This window comes from Cupressus sempervirens, chromosome 10, assembly GCF_028749045.1.
Source record: "Cupressus sempervirens isolate cs-2001-9-10 chromosome 10, ASM2874904v1, whole genome shotgun sequence".
Taxonomy (NCBI): domain Eukaryota; kingdom Viridiplantae; phylum Streptophyta; class Pinopsida; order Cupressales; family Cupressaceae; genus Cupressus; species Cupressus sempervirens.
The window spans coordinates 950,785,644-950,800,089 of record NC_143127.1 but is presented as its reverse complement, the minus strand read 5'-3'; positions in this window follow the sequence as shown (position 1 = coordinate 950,800,089).

The window sequence follows — 14,446 nt, the reverse complement described above, 5'->3', positions numbered from 1 at the left end:
TAACCAAGAAAGGCAATACTATTAATTGGGACTAAAATACAAGGATCACCCATGCTACATCTTGAAGATATGGTCACATTGCTGCTAACTACATGAAATTTTACTTTGGAGGTAGAATTGGCAATTGGAGCAATAATAGTATGGCATGTTTTTATTGTCATAGGACCAACCATTTAAGAAGAGACTATAGGTACTAAGCATCAACACCTAAAGAAGAAGATGCTAAAGGCAAGAGAAAAGTTAATGTTGATTAGATTCCTTATCAGATTGGTAAGATTTGGAGAAAGAAGGTAGAATAAACTAGAACATAAAATGATATAGATAGTGGCACCTTGTCCAATGGATTAGATGAAACCTCCACCACCAAATAAATCATATCAAAGGGTATGAGAACTACATTAGTGTGGTCATATCCTGCATCAATTCATTGAATTAATGAATTGAAGTCCATAACTGCATAATGCTAGATGTAATTGCGAAAATCATGGAATTATGAAAGTTGACAAAGTTAGTGAGTCAAACTTAGGAAAGTAGTTAGTGGAAGTAGAGTTAATCTAGTATGTGAAGTTGTTGACATGTTAACTAAGTTGGCGATGAAAGTGTTGCTTGACTGACCACTATATAAAATTGAGAAAAGATTTGGAAGTTACTGTGTAAATTGAGTTCATGGTATAAAGAACTTATTATGCCCTGCCTAACCTTGAAAGTAACTTTATATATAAACTAGGGCTCAAAATGTTCATTTGTTCACCCTACATTTTTTAGTTAGCAGAGCATATTGAGTGGAATTAAGCTAATAGTTCATGGATTTGAATCTAAAGCTTGATAGTATAAATTTGAATGACATTTTCAGTGTGGAATAAAATTTGGTATGGAAGAGAACAAGCCAAACTAGTTTCAAAGGAATTCACTAAAACCCTAATTCTTGTAATGGCATCTAGTTTTTCATTTGCGGATAAAACAAAGGATACTAAGGTTAAATTAATTCATAATGAATGCCATGAGGAATCTTAGTAAAAATTTCACCCCAAAATTGCAACACAAATTGAGGAGTCAGGAGCATTGTCTCCAATACCCCTGAGGGTTTTACTTGTTCCCAATATTCAAGCATTATATCACTACAAAATTGGTGAAGTGGGTGACTATGAACTGTAAGAAACATACAAGCAACTATGTGTTGATGGGAAACTCAAAGATAAACTCAATCATTTAGAAACTAAGGGTTTGACACATGTCTTGCATTTTCCTAAGGTGTTGAAAATTGAATGGATCATAATTATTGAGTTGAGTGCATAACATGACAATGTGGCTAGATGAGTTTGTGAAGATCACAAAAGATCTTATACGTATGGTTACTGTAGACACCTAAAAACCTTTAGAAAATAAAGTATTTTTATTTTCTGAAAAATTTCTAATGACATCATCATTTATTAATTAATTATTTATTTAATTAATTAATTTATTTTTATGCCATTAAATCCCTTTATCTTAATTAAAAATATTTAATTAAGGAATCCCTCCCAAAAATGTTTAAATCTTATTTAAACATTATTTCCTTATTTATTAATTATTTAATTAATAAATTGACCAAAAAACCCAAAATAAATAAAAAATTTATTTTTTGCCCAAAACTTGGCCAATTTCCTTAAGACCACTAACCTCTTCCAAAATCTTCTAATCCTTCTTTAATTTTGATTAAAGGCTAATCCCATCATTTCCTACCCCTAATCCCAACTCAAAATATTTAATTAAGATTAAATATTAATCCTGATGTTTATTAAAAAAGTTTTAATAAATATCTCCTAAACCCAAACCCTTGAAATAAATAAAACTTTATTTATTTCCTAAAAATCTAATTTATCCTCATCCTAAGAAGTTCTAGACTCTTCTAGAAAGTCTTCATCCTCATCCTAGGAAGTTCTAGACTATTCTAGAAAGTCTTTATCCTCATCCAAAGTCTAGACTCTTTTAGAAGATGTCTTTAAACCTAATCCTAATCCCCTCCTAACCTTGTCACATTCTCTAAACATGGGTTAAGACTTACTAAACCAAGCCAAAGTTAACAAATATCTCCTCCTTCACCCACCCTCATTAAATGCCATCCACTTGCCTATCCCTAAGCTAATCCTAAACCATCCTAATCCATCTTCTAATCATTTGCACGAGCCTAAGCAAGCTTAAAACCTTCCTAATCAAGCCCAAGTCGAAATTCCTCTCATCTCCTTCAAAATATCCCAACCATAAAACTTTATGAAGCCCACTAGGCCATAAATGACTCTTCCAAGCCCTTTTATTGCTCTTACAAGCCATTATGAGGGTCTTTATGAAGATTTTATCCATTGAGCCTCCTTTGTTGACTCATCCTTCCCCTTTCCTCCATCCTCTCACCCTATGACATGTGTCACTCCTTGATTGGCTGTAAAGAAGCACAATCCATGTGCTCTCCTCTCATGCAATCTGAGCCCTCCATGAGCTTTTTCCCATCGTTGCATCTTAGCCCTCAATCCCTTAAGCCTCTTGCCTATAAATTGGATCCTTCCCCTTTGCAAAATAACACAATCCATGAAGTAAAGTCATAATTCCGTTTTAAGAAGCCATTTTACATCAAAACCATACACTCACACCCAAATTCCAACTCCATTTGAAGCCCTTTTTGAAGCATAAGCTTGAGCATACATCCTATCTATTTAGACAAAGCCACTCAACAAGAGAGCTTCTTATTGACAGAGCCCATTAATGGCTCATATTCTTAATTGAGAGCTCATCTTAGTCTATCTTAAAGTTTATGAATTTTGTTTAGTTTGTAGAAGCTTTATTTAAATTTGGTTTCTATTAGCATACTAACATTGCTCATTAAGTGACCAAAACTCTAGATTAAATCGATCACACTTCAAGTTTGGGCACTAAAAATTGAACAATTATTGACGTGGAGGGCCTCCGGGCGCGCGCTTGAAATTGAATCTCACACATCTTTGTTTTGGGCTTAAAAAAAAAATCAAACCAACTCTTGAATGCCTTAAAGAAAATTAATCGATACTTGACGTGGAGGGCCTCTGGGCGTGCGGGTTTACTTTTTGGTTTACCCTAACTCTTCTTCTTGTATTCATTCTTTGCTCAATTTTTCTTTGTTGGCGCATTTCTAAGTTGGAATTGAACATTGTCTCTTAAACATGAGTGCTTGCAAAGTCTAGATCAGCACACATAAGAGTCAGTTGGTAAAAAGAACAAGCGTGTTTTTTAGCCCAAGGTCATCCAAGTCTTCTCTCCCCTTGTCATCTTTTGAGGCCATCTTGGGTGCATAAGATTAGGATCCAAAACCTTGTTTCTTTTTAGGAGGCCTGCTTGGGGATTTCATCACCCCTTGGACGACCTCAACTCCAGTGTTCCGACAGAGTATAAGAACCGGGAGGTGAATCGAAAGACACCTCTCTTGGGATCAAGATTTTGTTACTCGGGCTAAGCCTCAAGGAACTTTATACCCTTGAGAAGTGAAAGAGGAGAAGTGGGTTACCGCTCCTCTTGGCTGTGTGACATCTTTTTGGTTTCATATATGGATTTGGGCCTCACATACCTTGCATATATCGAGGACTCCCTAGCTATAACAAATTTCATCCTTGTAGAAAGCTTTTCAGGATGTTGGTGTGTTTGACGTGCTTGCTCCAAAATTTTGTCTGCTTGTTTGTTCATAGCTTTTGAATGAATGTTTTCCAACTTTGGTCAAAATCCCAAAAAAGCAGAAATCTCCCAGCTCAAGGCATACTTAGCATAGTCACTGCCTCATCAGAAAATCATCCAAGCTCCCCCGCTGCAACTGAATCTATCTAGTTCCTTGCTTTAGAACAATCCCAAATCCAAAGTCTCTCCAAATCATCATCCCCAGCCAGCTAGCAACCCAATCCAAAATCACACCCAAGCCTTTAGAGAGTTGTTGTCATTCTGCTAGAATTTTCTATCCAATCAATCCGACCAATCCACCAGCCTCACCAAGGTTATCCCTTTGATAGAGCTTTGTCTAGGGTAATCTAGCTTTGTCACTTGTTATCCCTCATCACCTTGAGCTAAAGGTTGGGATCCACAAGTGGTCAATCTTGTGTCATGCCCATAGGATCATTAGTCTATCCTTAAGATGACACAATCTCCACCAATCCAGCACATAGGAAAGCAAAACTCACTTTTTGACAGCATGCCCTTGAAGTCTTCCATCGACAGGAAAGCCAAAAATCTCCAGCCAATCCTCCTTAGGTCTGTCATACAGCTTTGACTCTCCCTAGGAAATCCTTCATCAGCCAATCCAACATCTACGTATAATCCAAATCCAACCACGAGCTTCCGTGTTCATCCATATGCAAGACCCCATCCCCATCCGACTCATCATCAATACATGAAATCCCAAACCTATCATGATGTGTTCGATTGTATTGTCCTTGCTCCCGCCACCTCCTATTCCAATGATGATGAAAATCTTGTTGACTATGACGGGTATATTGAAAGCCTTAGAAACATAACCCCAAACATCCCACAAAATCCATGCATTCTTCCAAACTATCTAGTCATGCCATCTGATATCCCAGCTTCTCCTCCATCACCCAATCAACCAAGCTTCCAATCTTCCACCCCCATCACACTAGCTATTCCTGTCAATCCACCTCCACCTCTGACACACGAGTCTCCAAGGAATCTCCTAGAGGAAATACAAGAAAAGTTGCCTCCAGCAGTCGATAAGCCATGTCATCTAATCCAACCATGTGAAGTAGTCAGTAATAAAGCTTCCCCATCTATAATATCACCTTCATCTCCCATAGCTATCATCCCCATACCATCCATCAAATTTCTTAAAATCCTTCCACTTCCCACAAGCATCAAAATCCCACCATCTGTCAAAACCCTCCAAATCCTATCCACATCACCTCCAAGCATTTCCCAAATCTCCCATAATGACCCTTATGCATCCATCTTCTACTCACCCATCTCCACTACTGAATCTCCCATCTATCCATTTGCTGCCTTTGAAGAGTCCATCCCTTCACCTCCTATTGCACCATCCACTCCAACCAATCCTATCAAGATCCTGCCCAAAAGCATGTTGACATCCCCCAAAGCATAAATGAAGAAATCATCGTACCATGTCTTCCATCCATAGTGCAGTCACTATCCCCTCCATCTCCAAAACCTCAAGCCATACCTCCTCTACTGCAGGATATCTTTTCATCCCATCAGCTAAATCAAGATCCTATCCTACCATCTCCTCCACTCCATGCTTCCATCTTACCACCTATCCAAGCTATTTCACCATTTATAATATACTTTCTTGGTTCACTTACATTCATCCATAGTGGCCTCCTCTCAGCAAAAGAATTAAGAATATTATCTCCCTATTGCAGTACATCTGATAAAGCACTTCCACCATTTTTTGCAAGCAAAAAGTATCCTCAGCTAGTTCAAATGCTCAATCGATGGCATTACCAAGGTCAAGGTTTAGGACCACAAGAGCAAGGAATCAGAAAGCCTATTATTGCACAAAAAATTCTAGGATTTCATGGTCTTGGATATGTATCCAAAGGCTCACCATCTATAGGTGTTGGTACACGACACCCCCAAACCAAGCCTATCTCCAAACCCCCCATGCCAGCCTCCCATCACTCCTTCAAGAAATCTTATGTCATCCCCCCTCCACCATCTTTGCAAACTAAAACAACCTACCATATCCCCCCTTCATCCGCTAAATCCATTTTGGGTCCCTATGTCCCAAAATCTACCATCCTCCATCCTCCTATCAGCCATCATTCAAATCCTATTCCCTCCATTCCTATGCAAGATCAACAAAGGCACATATCGAGGCACATCATCCATCATCATCCCCCTACACGCTCTCCCATATCCTCTCCATCTCACAAAGCTTCTCCTAACCATCTTCCCAGAGCTTACCACAGCAATGTAAATGCCAACTTCAAAATGCATAAAGCTAAAAATCCACATCCTAGGCAATCATATGTCTATTCTAAAAGACATACTCCAAAAAGGAAAAATCCAATCAAAGAATGCAAAATAATGCAAACACCTATCAAAAGAAAATCCAAAACCATGTGGATCCCAAAGAAAAAACTTGAAACCCAATGCATAATGGCATCCACCATTGCTAATCCCCCATCCAGTGACTCATGTCCCCCATCTCCTAACTCCATCTTGGGTTCTTATATCCCCAAGCACGCTTCCACAAATCCTCCATCACACCCGCATCTACCATCTATCCCCCATATGCTCTTTTCACACCCGTCCCAACATGTGCCAATGTTGCTCTTGCATGCATCCCCATCTCATGCTCCTTTCCAACCTTTTCATCCCTCCATCTCCTTCAATCCCATCTAATCCAATCTATTGCATAAATCACACATCCAGTGTACCAACATCTAGCAACAAAATTGAACATTCCAACTGCTAGTGAAAAATCCCAAAAAAGCCAAAATAGCTGAAGAAAACCAAAATCATTCCAGCTAAGTCCAAAGTCAAAAAGTCAAAAAAAAATATAAAAGAAAAATAAAGCGTCGACTGGTGAAAACTTGGCAATTCAAGCGCCTTGGACAAGTACCATGATGAAAACTTGGCAAACAAGCGTCATGCGTAATCTCGCCATCCCCAGCTTAGCCTATCACCCTCATGCTTTTGGTCATCTCTTGACATCCAACTCCATCTTCCAATCTATCCACCTATCCTCCACCCTCCATCTTCCATCTCACACCATCCACTTATCTCCTGCAGCTTCAACGAACCATCCTAGCTATCGTCCATCTCCCTAGCCCCTTCAGCTTTTTCCATCCTAGCTTCAATCCTATCAAATCCATCATAAGACCTCCTTTCGCATGTTATCTTCTGATTAGGGGCACTATATTCCTTGAAGATCTTATCTTGTCCATCCTCCCTTGTCATTGGTATCTAGCTCTAGGCTATCCTCATGCAAACTCAATGTCATCTCTTTATATCCATCATAATCCTAGCTATCTACCATCCTATCCAGCCATCTCATCCTACTCCTCTAGCTATCCTTGGTCACAAAATATCTCATCATCATTGGATGCATCCTACCAAATCCATATCTTTTGCTATCACCCCATCCTTAGCTTTCGCATCTTGCACAACATCGAACCATCCTGCTATCCTATCATCCTGAGCTTTTGCCTACTTGTAACTATCTTGGTCAGCTTCAGCTTGTAAATATCTTGGTCCATCAGCTTGTACATCCTCTTTAGCTTAATACCATTGTATCTATCCAACGTTCGTGTCAGTTCATCCTTGCTCAACATCTTGCACACATCGCACAACCCTTGGTTAGCTATCCCAATGCATCCTTTAGCTAGATCTCCTGTCACCAAAGTGTTATCCTTCTTAGTTCAGCTTGCCAGACTCATCAATCATCCAGATCCACTAGCTTAGGTGCTCTCCGATAGATCCTTTTAGGATATAGCTTTCCTCATGTTTGATCTTGGTCTTTTAGTACCTCATCCTACCCATCTCGTTGGCAACTGTTTCTCTTTTGGATTTTCACTTTCTTTTGATTTGGAATCTTCCATTTTGGGTCTTGAAGTATCTTTTCCAAACAATCTTTTTGTTCCCTCCTCAAAGTTGCCACAATCTTCCATATCATGGTATACTGCGAATGGGGCAATCTGGGCGTAAGGTCTTGATCAAGTCTTTTGTTTGTTTTTCTTTTCTGCTTGTGGGTTACCCAATGTTAGTTCTACTCTGATTCTTTCGAGATTCATGTGTGATGCTGGGGCAATCCTTGTGTGTTTGTTTTGAGTCAGTCCATCAGTCCTCTGGACAGTTGGTGAAAAGGCCTTGATGTTCTTGGTAACCTTGGCAATTAACCAACAGTCCTATAGCAAATCTAGTGCTCAACTACATGGTGGTACTTCTCTTTGAAGTATCCCCCCGCTCAAAAAGCTTCAATGGTTTTCTTTCATCTCCATTATCCCCCATCCATATCCAACATCCATCTCTCCTACCCTAGCTTATGCATCAGTATCTCTTTGAATCACTCCTCACCTTTAGCTTTAGGGATCCACAATCCTAGTCTTAGGGATCCACCAATCCAAATCAATCCACCAAGCTTCATCTTTCGAGATCCACAATCCTAGTCCTAGGGATCTCCGAAACCCATCTTTCGCCAATCTGACTTTTTGAAATCCTGTTGCATCAGCTTTTTAATCCCCTCATCTTGGATTCCTTTTATAGCACTTTGCTCCTTCATCCTCTACAATCCCTGAGATCTTAAGTGTTTGCTTCCTCTTGTGCCTCTGATTCTCCCTTTATCATTCTCCCGTAGTGAGAGTTTGAGCTAACTAAAACTCTTCTCTTAAGCCAATCTGAGTCTTCTTGCTCATCTCAGATTCTTGTACTTTTCAAGAAGTCGTCGAGCCTCGCTTTCTCTCCCCGCCGCCTTCTTGAGGGGGCATCTTGCAGTCCATTCTCTCCTCTTCTGCTCTAGCCTTAGGCATCTTATTTTCTTATCTTTGATGCCATGCCACTTGCGGCATCACATCAAAGAGGGGCAAAATGTAGACACCTAAAATCCTTTAGAAAATAAAGTATTTTTATTTTTTGAAAAATTTCTGATGACATCATCATTTATTAATTAATTATTTATTTAATTAATTTATTTATTTTTATGCCATTAAATCCCTTTATCTTAATTAAAAATATTTAATTAAGGAATCCCTCCCAAAAATGTTTAAATCCTTTTTAAACATTATTTCCTTATTTATTAATTATTTAATTAATAAATTGACCAAAAAACCCAAAATAAATAAAAAATTTATTTTTTGCCCAAAACTTGGCCAATTTCCTTAAGACCACTAACCTCTTCCAAAATCTTCTAATCCTTCTTTAATTTTGATTAAAGGCTAATCCCATCATTTCCTACCCCTAATCCCAACTCAAAATATTTAATTAAGATTAAATATTAATCCTGATGTTTATTAAAAAAGTTTTAATAAATATCTCCTCAACCCAAACCCTTGAAATAAATAAAACTTTATTTATTTCCTAAAAATCTAATTTATCCTCATCCTAAGAAGTTCTAGACTCTTCTAGAAAGTCTTCATCCTCATCCTAGGAAGTTCTAGACTATTCTAGAAAGTCTTTATCCTCATCCAAAGTCTAGACTCTTCTAGAAGATGTCTTTAAACCTAATCCTAATCCCCTCCTAACCTTGTCACATTCTCTAAACATGGGTTAAGACTTACTAACCCAAGCCAAAGTTAACAAATATCTCTTCCTTCACCCACCCTCATTAAATGTCATCCACTTGCCTATCCCTAAGCTAATCCTAAACCATCCTAATCCATCCTCTAATCATTTGCACAAGCCTAAGCAAGCTTAAAACCTTCCTAATCAATCCCAAGTCGAAATTCCTCTCATCTCCTTCAAAATATCCCAACCATAAAACTTTATGAAGCCCACTAGGCCATAAATGACTCTTCCAAGCCCTTTTATTGCTCTTACAAGCCATTATGAGGGTCTTTATGAAGATTTTATCCCTTGAGCCTCCTTTGTTGACTCATCCTTACCCTTTCCTCCATCCTCTCACCCTATGACATGTGTCACTCCATGATTGGCTGTAAGAAAGCACAATCCATGTGCTCTCCTCTCATGCAATCTGAGCCCTCCATGAGCTTTTTCCCATCCTTGCATCTTAGCCCTCAATCCCTCAAGCCTCTTGCCTATAAATTGGATCCTTCCCCTTTGCAAAACAACACAATCCATGAAGTAAAGTCATAATGCCATTTTAAGAAGCCATTTTACATCAAAACCATACACTCACACCCAAATTCCAACTCCATTTGAAGCCCTTTTTGAAGCATAAGCTTGAGCATACATCCTATCTATTTAGACAAAGCCACTCAACAAGAGAGCTTCTTATTGAGAGAGCCCATTAATGGCTCATATTCTTAATTGAGAGCTCATCTTAGTCTATCTTGAAGTTTATGAATTTTTTTTAGTTTGTAGAAGCTTTATTTAAATTTGGTTTCTATTAGCATACTAACATTGCTTATATACAGTTACTAGATACCTAGTTATAGAAAAAGCCAAAGGAAATAGAACCACATAAAATAAAGAAATAGAAGAACATACTAGTATTGTATGGGATGGAAGAGGACTCAAAGTTACCACCATTACCAATCCTAGAATGAGATTTGGCACTTATGTCATCACTTATAAGATATTTTGATCTAGCCACCCTAATAGTATACCATGTGGAGTAGTTGACCTAGCATACACGATAGTGAAGAAAAGTCACAAACTAGACCTTGCCAAGATATTGTTGAAGAAAATGGAGGAGAATATGAAAATCATCCAAGTTGCAAAAACCAATATGTGTAAGTATGACTCACTATTGGTGCATTTAATCTTTTACTTGCAAAACCATTTTACCATTATTAAGAATGTAAATTGGGATGTCAAGAGGCCAGCCACTTATCAGACTAATGAGTATATTGAAAGTTTAGGTGAGATTTTCAAAAATTTCATGTTTGCATACTTTAATGGATTGAAGGAGAGGATGCATAAGAGGTTTAGAATACCCCCTAGCTAGTAGAGAATTAGAAGGATGATATATTTTTCTTGTTGATACTGATAATACTCTGATTCAATCTGATGATGTTAGCATGAATGCTGATGGTATTCCTGTGGGGGAGTATCATAAGCATTGGATAGATTGATAACATGATTGACAAGTTGCATTAATGTCTATGTTTGTTATTGATGTCAACATAAAATTATTTTTGTAAAAATTGACAAAGTAGTAGACAAAGAACAAGGTCATATAGACTATGTCTTGATCATTAGGTCAAGTACAATTAATGATGTATTCTACATTGTGTCCTAGTTCTATGGACAAGTTTTCTTAGAGTTAGTCAAAGACATGAGGAAGATATTCATGAATTAATAAAGTCAATAATAAGACAGAGTACCTGAAAAGTGGTTTCTGATGATTGATTTCTATCTCTTAACTAGGAAATAGTCATGATGAGTGCAGTTAGACAGTGACAGTAGAAAACATGATGATAACATCAAAAAGTGCGCAAGGTCAAAATCACACATGTGGGAAGCTGTTAAGAATGTGAGCTAACAATGAATTGTAATTATGAAAAGATGTAATGTTCTGTAATATCTTCATGAGGTCCTATTATAATTAATTGGGAAAGCCTCAAGGTTGACTCAAGGATATATTTTGAGGATATGGTATAAAGGAAGGTTATTTTCCTTGTAGAGATGTATGTGATTGATGTGTGAAGTGCACATTGTGCAAGTGATATGAAAAGTTGGTAAATGCATGTAAGCAATCCAAGGGAGTACTTAGATGCAAAGTTGGTGATTTGTTATTAAGATTAGAAGAGAATAAGTCTTGTCAAGATGATAAAGAAGTTTGAGATCATTGATTTCTACTATTCTACAAGGAATAATACAGAGACTAGTTAGATAGTGAGTTTAATGGTCTTTTCCCTGAAGCTGTTTGGATAGTGGGTCCTTCTACCTTCTACAACTACTAATAGGGTTGACATAACTCCTAATAGGGTTGGAATCTCCTAAAAGGGGTTCAAAGTCTCCTAATAGGGATTCAAAGTCTTCTAACAGGGACTAATATGTATTGAATGTATTTCATTGGGTCCTAACAAAGTCCATCCTCTTACAAGGAATTTTTATATTAGTACATCATTTTGTGGGTACCATCCTTGCTGGGGTTTTCCCTCCAATCAAGGGTTTCCCTAGTTAACATATCTGGTGTTATTGTGTATCTATATCTTCTTATGGTTGCTAATTATATTCATCACATAGTTAAGGATTAATAAGGTTGATAAATGTTATAATAGTTAGATAACTGATTCACCCACCCTCTCAATTAGCTTGGTAGATGTTACTTTCGAACAATTGGTATTAGAGCATCAGGTCCTTAAAGAAAAATCTTAACAGTTTAAGGAGATAAATGCTGAGTAACTTAAGGAAAGAAAGTCCTAAATTTTATGGAGTTAATTGTGATAGTTGGAAGGAGAAGATGAAGACTCATTTTCTATGTATGGGTCTAGTGTATTGGATGACGACAAAGAGTAAAAAGAAGATTGTGGAAGAAAGAAAACTTGAGAAATGTAGTGAAGTTGAAAGAGATCTATTTATGTGTAATATGCTTGCCAGAGAAGTATTATTTTTAGCTCTTCCTGAGAATTCATATAGTTAGGTAAATTTCTAAGAGATATCTCATGAAATCTGGTTAGCCTTAGAATCTACTTTTGAGGGTGATAAGCATGCTAAAAGAATTAGACTACAGAATTGGATATGTTTGTTTCAATATTCTAAAATGATGGAAGATGAATCTGTGAGAGGGTATATTGGTAGAATATCAGAAATTGTTGTAGAAATTAAGTCTTTTTGTCAAGGATCTAAATATGAATATGAGATTATATGGAGGATTTTGAAAACTTTGACACCGCCATTCAAAAATACATCAAAAATGATTGAGAAAGTGATACCTTGTATTGAGAAGTTTACCAGAGAGACTTTACTTGGAATATTGGAAGCAACAGAAGCAAGTTTAAAGAAATCTAGAGAATTACCTGGAGTGGAAACAATATTTAGCATATTAAGTGTTCATCCCTCTTTATCAATAACTACAAGCACCAGTGGAGACTTTGCTAGCAACATTAAATCTAGATATGAGGAGGATAGAAGAATTTTGTAAGGAATTTTCCTAGTTGTGAGAAGAGAACTAGATGGTAAGAGAGTTTTTAAATGTTGGACTTGAAATGAATTTGGTCATTATCCTTCTGACTATCCTAAAAGAGAGAAAAATTATAAGAAGAATTTCAAGTTTAGAAGACCTAGAGATTGTTTGTATGCAAATGAAGATGATGAGTTTGAAGAAAGAGTTTAGAGTGAAAGTGATGGTAAATTAGGATTTGTAGCTATAAATAAAGAAAATCATGGAAGATAAATTAGAGAAGAGAAATCCCTAGTTTCACAAGTTGAAAAGAAATCTAATTGGATTATAGATAGTTAATGTTCACATCATATGACTATAGACATGAATAAAAAATTTAAGTTTAGTACTCATGATGGAGGAATTGTCAAAGTTTGTAACAATGCAACTTGTCATATTAAGGGAATAAGATCTATTATTCTTGATAGAAAGACTAACACTGATGGTGTCTATTTTGTTGATGGACTAAATCATAATCATTGACATTTTTTTCACAATTTATCCCATTGAAAATAACCAATCAAGACATCTTCCATGGGATAAGTCATGTTGTTTTTGGGCACTCAATGGTGCAATTTCTATAGCTTCAATTGAAAATAGTGTGTGGTTTCAGGAAAAATTAGGTGCACAAAAATATAGTGTAGTTCATGTGTCAGAGGTGTAATATCAGATGGTTGGTTATCAAAAGAATAGTTTTCTACTCATTTGATAGTTCATGGGTTGAAACTATGTACAAATTTCCATATTGCTATAGGGTATAGCGATCATTAGCAAACAACAATCACAAAAAATGGATACAATGACAAACGATCAGCTTATCACTATTGTTATAGTGATAAGAAGTTTTGGGCATCAAATGAACAGTCTTCATAGAATCACAGGTCAATGTGGTCAATGGGAATTTCATAGTTGTGAAGGTGCAAAAGTTGGCTTTCACATCCTTGTATGCAGTCAAGGTTTACCCAGAGTTAATTTGGCGATGATGTGAAATGCTTTGTTCCTACCATCGTAAGGTCAATTTTTGAGTTGATTTAATTTGGGAAGGTGCGATGACAATCAGGCACATAGTTATCACAATGTCAGAAGTAAGAGAGAATTGAATATTTTCAAGGTTGTGATAAATGAGAGGACATTCAGGTTAACAATCATCACAACATCACACATTTAAGCCAGGAGCAATGATTTTAATTTGTAAAGCTGCAAAAAGGAACCATATAGTCAAAAGATAGGTCATCACATCTTTTTTGGGAGTTAAGGTTAACCTAGGGTCAAGGTGGTGATGATGCAAAATGCCTTGTTCGCATCTTTACAGGGTTATTACTGTGGTTAAGGTTTAAGGTTGCGACATTGTGAGCAAAGAAAATGTTAAGACCAAGACGACTAGCGCAACATCACAAGGATTCACCTATAGTTAGGATTTTTGGTTGTCAAGCTATGAAGAGGGGTAGCAGTCATCTAAGGTGGTAGTCATAATCTCGCACAGTTAAGAAAGATGTGTGTCTAGCAATTTTGATGGAGTGACAAAGGTAAAAATGGATGGCCTCACATCATCGAATGATTAAGGAAGTGTTTGGTCCCTATCATTATGAAGATGTAGAGTGGTCAATTCTATGATGTTCGAAAGGTCACAATAGTCAAAAGGCTAAAGTGATTTCAAGCTACGAAGCAACGATAAAGGTATGAAATGAAAAGGTCATA